Source organism: Haliaeetus leucocephalus, unplaced genomic scaffold (genome assembly GCF_000737465.1).
Source record: "Haliaeetus leucocephalus isolate CR32 unplaced genomic scaffold, Haliaeetus_leucocephalus-4.0 Scaffold206, whole genome shotgun sequence".
Taxonomy (NCBI): Eukaryota; Metazoa; Chordata; class Aves; order Accipitriformes; family Accipitridae; genus Haliaeetus; species Haliaeetus leucocephalus.
Window position 1 is genome coordinate 8481777 of NW_010972642.1, and position 10664 is coordinate 8492440.

The following is a 10664-nucleotide window of genomic DNA, read 5'->3' on the forward strand; positions in this document are numbered from 1 at the left end:
TAAACTGGGCCAGGTGATGCCCTCCCACCCAATTCTTGGGCATGGAAAAGGAATTAGAGTAGGCCAATGATCACTCTTAAGTGGTTTGGATGTGGTCCTTCTGTTTCAGCACATGACAGACTTGAATAGCATGGAAAGAGGCTCTTACATGCAAGTCGGCCTCAGTGCCAGAGAATGGGCTCTGGTGGGTTGACCCTGGCTGGACCCCAGGAGCCACCAAAGCTGCTCTACGACTCCCCCTCCTGAGCTGGACAGCGGGAGAGAAAATATAACAAAAGGCTCATGGGTCAAGATAAGGACAGGGAAAGATCACTCAGCAATTACTGACACAGTCAAAACAGACTTGACGTGGGGAAAAAAATAATTTAATTTAATACCAATCAAATCAGAGTAGGATAATGAGAAATAAAACCCAAACCTTAAAACACCTTCCTCCCACCCCTCCCTTCTTCCTGGGCTTTACTCCCAATTTTCTCTACCTCCTCCCCGCCAGCGGTGCACAGGGACGGAATGGGGTTTACAGTGAGTTCATCACACATTATCTCTGCTGCTTCATCCTCTTGAGGGGCAGGATTTCTCACACTCTTCCTCTGCTCCAGCGTGGGATCCCTCCCACACAGGAGACAGTCCTCCATGAACTTCTTCGATGTGAGTCCTTCCCCCGGGCTACAGTTCTTCATGAACTCCAGCGTGGGTCCCCCACGGGGTCACAAGTGCGGCCAGAAAACCTGATCCAGCGTGGGCTCCTCTCTCCCCGGGTCCACAGATCCTGCCAGGAGCCTGCTCCAGCACGGGCTTCCCACGGGGCCACAGCCTCCTTTGGGTGCATCCTCCGGCGTGGGGTCCTCCACAGGCTGCAGGTGGAGATCTGCTCCCCGGTGGACCTCCCTGGGCTGCAGGGGGACAGCCTGCCTCACCATGGTCTTCCCCATGGGCTGCAGGGGAATCTCTGCTCCGGCGCCTGGAGCATCTCCTCCCCCTCCTTCTGCACTGAACTGGGGTCTGCAGGGCTGTTCCTCTCACATGTTCTCACTCCTCTCTTCAGCTGCAGTTGCACAGGTTTTTTTCGCTCTTTCTTAAATCTATTATCCCAGAGGTGCTACCACTGTTGCTGGCTCGGCCTTGGCCAGCGGCAGGTCCGTCATAGAGCCGGCTGGCACTGGCTCTGTCGCACATGGGGGAAGCTTCCAGCAGCTTCTTACAGAAGCCACCCCTGTAACCCCTCCGCTACCAAAACCTTGCCATGCAAACCCAATACATAGTCATAACTGAATTTAATATATTAATACAGAGGTATGCCCCACTGAAGGAACTTCTATGATAAATTGAACCAGCTGAATTTCAGTCAAGCTGGACAAAATATTTTTCCATTCTCGAAGCCTGACAAAAAGTAGAACTCTTGAAAATGTTGATGATCTACCAGAAATAAAAAAAAAAAACCCAAAAGCAATTCAATTTGGGGTCATTTGCAATATTTCCAGCTCACTTTAGAGACGGCTGGCATAATTAGGTTATATTTTGAGAGGAAGGCTTGTAGAACTGAAGATTGTATTTTTTTTTTTTTTCATTTAAAAAACTTGAAACAGGATGTTTTAACAACTTCGAAACCGCTGGAAACATTTCAAAACCAGAAATATGAAAATTGATTCCTTCCAGCAGAGTTTCAATTTGATAAATAGATACTACCAGTTGAAAAACATTCCATCAAAGCATTTCTAGCCAATTCTGTTTTAAGTTTTTCACTGCAAGACATTTTTCAAGCCTTCAGATAACTTGGCTTCTCCTTTCAACACCTACTCCTGTACTTTAACTTTCTCTAAGCTTTTTTTCTGTTCCATTAAACTATTTCAAATTCTAAGTCACTCCTAAAACCTTTACAGAAAGTGTAAGTTTTATAGCTCTAAAATAATCACATGGAACATCTGAAGTCTCAAGAATGGAGAAAAGGAGATAATTCTACAAATAGTTGTATAAATTATAGTCTCCATTTTTGCTATTTTACTAATAAACAACCTCACATATTGTACTTCATAATACAACAAATACTTAAACAGAAACATGAAATATTTTAATTGCCAGGAATTTGACCCAAAAAACTTACATTACAAAGAAAAGTATTTAATTATATTTACTGCCATAATTGCTAAAAAGCAATCTGTATGCCATAATAATTGACATAAAAAGAATATTGCTTCATTTCCTCACTTCTGACAGTCACTCAGTTGAGCAATTATGAGAGATTTGCTGTTACGTGAAGACTGAAATCATCTGTAGAAAAGCAGTCAACGGGAGCTTCCCAGACCCTTTGCCTGTTAGACTAGATATGTCTCTTATATTACCTTTTTATAGGAAGTTTGGTTTACGAATACAAAACATTAAGAGACAGTTCTGCAGACTAGGAGTTTCTTCACATCCCTGCCAAAGAAATCTGGTCGGGAAGGAAAATGGGTTCTGAAGGATGGATGCGTCATCAGACCAGGGTTGCACTTCACATATATAAGTATTATTTAAAGACATAGAACTGGTGACAAATTCAAAGACTGCCTCAGTTTTTAGAGGCAGAAGGAGATATACTCACTCTGCTGGGACAATGTTAATCGCCAACACTGTAAACGATGTTCTCACTAGTCTTTGGTATGAAGGAAGAGAAAAACCATCTTGAATTACAAGCAGTTGTTTGGCTACTCTCTTTCTGAAATGGTAATTGCAGCTTGTCTTCAATGCTACACATTTGCACAGAACTGGACATCTTTCCGAATATTCATCTGGACATGTAGCATTATGCTTTTGCCATTCCTGTTCTCATGCTGGGTAAAATCAGCAATATGAAGAAGAACCTCTTTCTCACACACTCCCTTCTGATTAGTGGGAAATCTTCCAGCAACTTCAATGGAGTTACCATTTCACTCATGGTGATCTTCCTTTACTGACCTCTGTCCTTAATGTCATCTTCATAGTCTTGATAGAATTTCATAACTGAAAGAAAGTATCATGTTTCCTGATGCCTTTCTACTTAAAACTGCTCTTTCAAGATAGGGAATTTTGGACAATTTTATATTTCTCATTTGAGAAAGGCAAGTCTGTTTGGAAAGTGCATGAATTCTATTTACCTCAAAATCTCTCTACATTTTTTATAAATATCCTCAGAAACATTTCCACCATAAGAGGTTCCTTGATAGCCAGTCTTTCATATTAGGCAAGTACTTCAGAAACATTCCCATCTTTATTCTGGATGCTAGGGAATGTTTTGAGCAGTAGTTTCTGTACTATGGCTTCCAACAATTTGTTGCTTGAAGCTTACCTCGGAAAAGTTCTGCCCATGAATCCATTTGCAAGCACGCACATTGGCAGATTTCCATTTCCAAACCAAATTAAGTTCATTTACATTTTAGTTAGTGCCCTGACAGTATGTGCCCCTTGATGCTTAACTTTGGAAAAACATACTCCACAAACCCATGATCTTGAATGGAGAGAGAGACCAGATAGTGCTGTGACATAGCTGCCCATGTTTATAAGGGGCAGGCACGTGTCTGATGTGGACCATACTAAAGAGGACGTATTCTTGCCAGCAAAGGAATAGGGGGAGAGGAACACCTGGGAAAATGGAAAAAAGGGGATTACATTCTCTTTTAACCCACCTCTTCATCTATATCTTGGTTCTCTTAAATATTTAAAGTACAACGTTTCTGAAACTTTTTTCAAACATATTTTTCCTTAACTTTTAATTTGTTCTCTTGTTCATCAACTGTAAGGAACTTCACCCTTTCCATAGTGACCACTCTTAGGGGAACTCTTGTGTCTGGAAAATCAGGAGTCAGCTCAATCAGATAAATTATTCTCTCTGATTTTCTAGGATTTGGAAGGAAGCACTCTAATAGCTTTTATAATAGCTTTTTTTATAATAAGCGATTATAAAAGGTCTGGATCCAATAAATCTCCCTTATCTCCACGTATATGAACCAGTTGGTCCATCCCATCATTTCTGCCGTTCAGTTTTCCCTGGGGAAATTTGAAGAACATAAAAGGTTGCTGGTGTTCATTTTTACTTGGCATTAGCAGATCTTCCACAATTACCTCTGTTTCATCCAAATCCCTGCAGATGGGGATATAATGCTTTAGTGTGCCTCAGAAAGTGGCAGATGCAGAGTCTTGTATTTTCTCTCACAACCTGAACCTGTCAGAACACCCAACTTACTTAAATTTCAAACAGCAAAAATAGCCTTTCACTTAAAGTATTTGTATCACTTAATATGATCTCCTCTCCTGCTCTCATGGAGAAACATACTTTGAAGGTCTTCCTCAAATCTTTTGAGTCTAGCTCTATTGTGAATGTGTTCCCTCCTAGGCTGTTAACTCAGTCTGATGTCTGAATTTGTTCAAAACAGCCATCACCATCTGCTGGCTGGTGTATCACTTCTTAATGCTAACCGGGCTCTGTGGTAGCATGTTTCTTGACAGTAAGGGAATCCAAGGAAGTCAGGTATCACTGTGATTTACTACATGATTACAGCACATAAAATTATTAATCTCTTGTCAAAATCATTTTATCTAAGTTATATATTAATGCATCTGATAATCTATATCTGTCCAACCACAAATGGAACACCCTCTTTTGCCATTTCAAACTCCATGTACAGGACTTCAGATTATGTGACATACAGCAGATACAAGGTATTTCCCAAAAGCTCATTAGCCTTCTTCTAGACTACATTACCTTCTGTTTTCCAAAAATCAGAAGGAATTTGCCACAGCAGCTGTATATTCATGAGCCTCAGTACATGATTTGTGCGCTGTATGTAACTAGAGAAGATGGCTTTCACTTCTGCCTGACTAGGTCATCGTGTTTTGCCTGCAGTGCAGGAAGCAAAAGAAGTTGCACTGAACATTGGCCTCTCCTCTGTAACACACCAAATGTAAATTATTTGCCTCCACTTCCAAGGCTTTTTCTGGCCTACCTACTTTTCTACTCATTAACTCTCACTTAATCTCAATAGGAGGTAATTCCCATCTCTGCTCAACCCATGTCTGCCCACTTGCCTTCCATTAAACAAAAAACCAGCTTTGGGCTCAGTCCCATGCTGCTCTCCCACTCGTGAGGATGTCTCTGTGAGCATCTGCAAGAAACTCTCATTATCTTCTTTCAGACAAGAAAATGGAATGAAAACACATCATAAGCCCACTAGACTGCCATTAATCATAAGCATACCATAGCTGTAACAAGGTTCATGCAGCTCAAGTGTCATTTTTGAATTGTCATGGTTATGTTTATTCTTACCCAGCATTATATAATGAACATCTCACACATATGACGAGACCCAGCAAAACACTGTGTCTGTTTATCTTCATCGTTACAGATTTGTCCTCCAGCTGTTCTAAATGTTTCTGTACTTCTCATCTGTATTTCTTTGCAAAATGCGTATGGAGGAGGATTCTTTCATGAAACTCGTTTTTACTGTGTATCGCTGCTGTCTGCATGTTGAGCACTTCTGCACTGTTGTGACTGCCTTCACATTTCCTGTAAATAAATCTGGTCTCTGTGGTATGTTTACCCCTCTGTTCTGCCTTTACGCTGCTGAATGAGATGCATTTCTGGTTTTCACAGCTTGTTAACATTGATTTTGTTAAGCATATTTTTCAGTAAACCTGCACTTTTTTCCCCCCAAACCATATTTCTCTCTGGTAATAACTTTGTTCTGCCCAGGTGATGAGCTGTATCGTAAATAATTCGATTGGCCTGTTAACTGTCCAAATGTTTATTATTTAATTTTATCACATTTCTCTGTAACAGAATGCTCAATTGTTTCACACAACAGCTACTTTCTCATGAAGAAAAGTGTTCCTTTCTTGTATGACAGTCCTACACTGATCGCAGTAGTCTTCACATTCATTCAAGCCATGTCTGGTCCCCTTCACGCTCGCTTTGGCACAGTTGAGAAGAGCTTGCAAGGACGCTATTGGATAAATCTGTTCTTTCCACCCCCTAAATGTATCCAGGCAGTGTAAGTATACCTACAGCTTATACTCCGTGTGTGTGTGCAATGGTTCATGTTTAAAGGAACCAGGACTAAATGTAAACCATCAGCTGCCATCAGCAGGTTGAGAGCTGTCAGGGAAGCAGCTGACAGCCAACGGGAGACTCATGCCAGGTACAGCAGGAGGACCCAAGGCATTAGTCTTCAGCGAAGAGCGAGGCTGTATTACAGAGTGGCTATGCGCAGGATGCTCCACTGTTTTCTTCCTCCCTCTATACTTCTACAGTAAACTGTCAATCAGGGGTAGGGTCAGAAACTTGGTAGGTTAAACTTTTATGTTAATAAAATACTTGTGAGTAGAATATTTAGATGAATAACAGATGATCCTGTAGAAGCTGATGCTCTTTGCATGGTCAACATAAATTCATTGTCGGACAAGCAAAAGAGCAAGCATGAACATGGCTTTCTAGAACTCTTTACCTACTCTAGATGGCTAAAATATGCCCTCCTGGCACGGAAGCAACTGGATTCCCAGCTCTGTTATAAACATCGATTCCCCATGAGAGCTGATAATAAGATAGTGAAGTTCTGCAGGACCAGCAGGCCTAAAAAAAGGCAAAGACAGCAGAAAGTGCCCACCATTTGCAGAGGACATGCAGTGAATTTTAAACATGTGTCCCTAGAGCAGGATGCCAAAGCTCCTCTCATTACACTCTATGCAATTGGCTTAACCTTCAGAAATGCTCCCAACTGGGACTTTGATGTGCTTGGTTCCTTTGAAAATGAGGAGTGATGCTTAACTGGTAAAAATGAATTCGAGTCCTTTATTAATCAGATAACCTGAGTCAAAATACAGGTATAACCAAGCTGCATATATGAATTTTGGACACTTTAGAAAATAATGTACTTGGATTAGAGATAAATTTTGTTAGGTGCAATCCTGCACATCCAGCTCCCATTGATTTTCCACCTGAACTCTTCCTATTAGTTGACAAACATCTTAATCATCTTGCCTAAATCTACTGGAAATAAAGGAGGTGTAAAATAAAACGAAAACAGTTGCACAACTAATTCAGCATTTTGCAAAAAATGTTATACCCTTCAGAAGAAAGCTCACATAGTCATATAACTATATAAAGGTACCATAAATATAAACAGCTTCCTAATCCTTTCACTTGAACATTCCCCCGAGATGAGAGAATTAATAGTCCTTGTAATTACCAGGGCAGAAAATGTAACAGCAGATGTCTATCTTCACTAATTGTCTAAAACTCTTAGAAATTTACAGAATTATTTATCTCACTAAGATTCTCTGCTGTGAGTTCCATAGATTAATTATCCATTACACTAAATATGATTACCCCTTCTTGACCCAAGCAGTGAGCAGTAATTGAGGGTCCTAAGGTGATGGTGTCACTGAGATGGTATCACTGAGAGGAAAAAGCTATTGAATAATCAGTCACTTCTTTGATATAATCCTGTTTGTCCACAAAGAATGTCCAAACTCTTATTTCTCTGAGAATAAGAATAATCAAACACATGGTGGTTGATTTTTCGGTTAGCAGCAAACCTGAATAGCTCTCCTTTCTGCTTGTTGTACTCTGCCTTCCCAAAGCCAAACTCTCCATTTTTTGTTCTGCCTGTGTCTCTGGCTCCCTCTTCTTTGTGGTTGATTCTGTTATCCTTGTTATGCTTCTTTCTCATACCTAGACACTTACACTAACAAAAAAATCAGTACACAGCCTTTCTGGTTGTCAGTGAAACTTCTTGGGTCACGAGGTCAATATTGTCTCATATTTTGCTTTGAGCCTGTGATTGGGTGGTGCACCTTTTGTCTTAACTAGCTGATTGCTCCGAGAAGCTTGGCTGCTTTTCATGGTCTAGCTGAACAGAATGCAATCATCACACCCACCAACATAACCATATCACAGCAGTTCTAGTTGCCTTTTTTAATGTTTTCAACTTCTAGAGCATATTTTTATTCTTGTATTAAATAGAAATGCTCTGCTTTCCTTTTTACCATCTACTGTTTTACTTTCTGAAATGTTTCTTGCACTATTCTTTCCTTTCCAAATATGGGTCTCCTCATCTTTTTAGACTTATTTCCTCAAATGAAATCTCATTAGTGATTATTGCCTATGCTACCTTTGTGACACTTTTAGGTATCTTCTTTTTGAGATGAGGAAAACTAAATGAACCCACCATTTAAAGAGCAACTATACGATCCCTGTATAGCCAGCTATTTTTATTTTTTCTTTTCTCTCTTCTTTATACCATCTCCTGGACTATTTGCTTTTTGGGTTTTGACTGAAAGTGTAGCTGTGATTCTGTAACATAACAACATACAATAATAAACCATTATTCTGTAGTAACCCTCTCACAGTCTTTTATCTTCTCCCCATCTTCCAGAACTCCTCACACCCCAAGTATCTTCTTACTCTTACTACAGTAGTTTCTACTCCACACACTTTAGTGCTTGTTGCAGGAGCTAATTCCCAACACACTGCTACAGCTGGAGCCCCAGGGAGCACATAACTGAACTAGTTCCATGATGCATGTCACCCGGCGTGGGCATACGCTGGGAAAGTGCTTCCAGCATCATCAGTCGGGACATACAGCAAAACTGATAGGGCTAAATAGCCATTCCTCCTCTGTACCATACAGCTGCAGCTGCATGATACCAGAACTGGGCAGAACTCACTCAGCCACAGAAGGATATGGCTACGTGATATGGATTCACACCAAATGCTACCACCCTATGTATGAGACACAGATATTTCAGAAAAATGCAAACATTTATGGCTTCTTTCTCAGAGTGACGATGGAGAACACTTATTGTTTCTACCTTTAATGAACAGGAACTATGGATGTTCAACACTGTGGACAACATTAACTTTAGCCATAGAGATAAGGAACTCTATGTGCATTTGAAGAGCAGAAGAGAGATGGCATGGTTCACCTTTGAATGACTGCATTTCCCTCAGCCTAAACTGTATTTACAGACTTTCAGTTCATAAAATTGATGCGAGTGATATTTGTCTATCCAACTGTTTACATATTAAAATATTGTCAATTATCAACAATGACTGTGTGTCTGTTCCTCCACTGGAGACAGAAAGTATTAGTATATGCTCTTTAGCAGTGTTATTAATGAGACAATGTTTAATAAAATGTGTGTGCCAATAAAGTTGGCACCCATCATCTAATAATGGTTTCCTTTTAAGGAGGAAAAAGTGAGATTTAGGAACTCAGCTGAGATGTGGGACCCAGTGGTTCAAGCCCCTGGTCTGTTGTCAGTTTTTTTCTAATCCAACAATTGCAAGGTAGTTAGGGTTTACAAATGAAAAACCAAGAAGATCGTTGACTTTGAAGAAATGCCTAAAACGAAGCTTCTGTTACTGTACACAATGCAGTATCGAGGCAGTGTTGAAGATGCACATTTTCTAAACAGCCTTGTGGGACATTTTTGTTTCCTTCCCATCTCACCTGTTTATACCTCAACTTTGTTTTTATATGACACCTAATACTGACTCCCCGTGCAGTACTTTCTGAAAATCATATAGAGAAACTAACCTTTTCAGAGCCAAATTTTCCAGGCTCCTTAGGGTCATTTTATTTTCATGCAACCTTCTACCATTCCGACCACGACAATTAACACCATGCGCGATCCGAACATACTCAGTAGCTGGCATTTACAAAGCACAACAATCCCACGATCCGTGCCGGTGGAAGCACGTTACAACCCCCGTGCCCCCCACGCCCTGCTGCCCCACTGGGCCGGGCCGGGTCCCCCCCCCCCCCAGCCCCCCTGCCCGCTTTCATCGGCTGGAAACTCGCAAAACCCTGGGAGAACCGTGCAGGTTACCGCGGTCTGAAAGAAGAACCGCTCCTCTTTCAGACAAGAGTCTTTTGTTCTGAGATGCTACAAATAACCCGGAATTCGCAGTAAAATCTGTGGGCATTAGAAGAAAAGAAAAAAAACAACCAAAAAAAGTAACAGCTGCGGCGGTAGCACCAGCGCAGCTGGGGCACATGCTGAGGACCTGCTGCTTTTCATGACTTGGTGTTAATTTATTTAATTTGCACTGTACGCTTGGTAGTTGTTGGCCATAATGCAAGCTGTCCATTTGCATTTATGGACAGACAGAATAGGTTATCAATCCCTTCTGGCAGAAATGAAGCACGGAACTTGGGACTGATTTTCAAGCCCCGTCCTAAAAACAAGTACCATGGAAAGCAAGGGGTCCGGAGGGTACTGTACAGAATAAGGCAGAAGTGCAGAGCCGGTTCCCAAAGATCCTGACAATCCAGAAATCAGTCACCAAAGATACCACCGTTAGGAGTCAAAATCTTGGTCTGGACCCCGACAATTTTTCTGGTTTCGGAATATCTGAATTAACCCGAATTCCCCACACCCCTAATTTTCCCGCACGAGTCCCGGAGCGGACCGGAGGGCTGCCCCGACTCTCCAGGTTCTCCCCGGCTGTCCGAAAGCTCTCCTGCCGCCCCCAGCGATTACCGCCGGGGATGTAAAACCACCTCAACCCCCTCTCAGAAAGCGCCGGGCGCTCTGTCAAGTTTCACCGCAGGTTTACTCCGAGCGCCGCCTTCGCTCCGAGCTCCGTCCCCAGCCCGGGCTGTGCCCCCCCAAACCCGCCTTACCCCCGCAGCCGGGCCGGCTGCCCGCCCTCC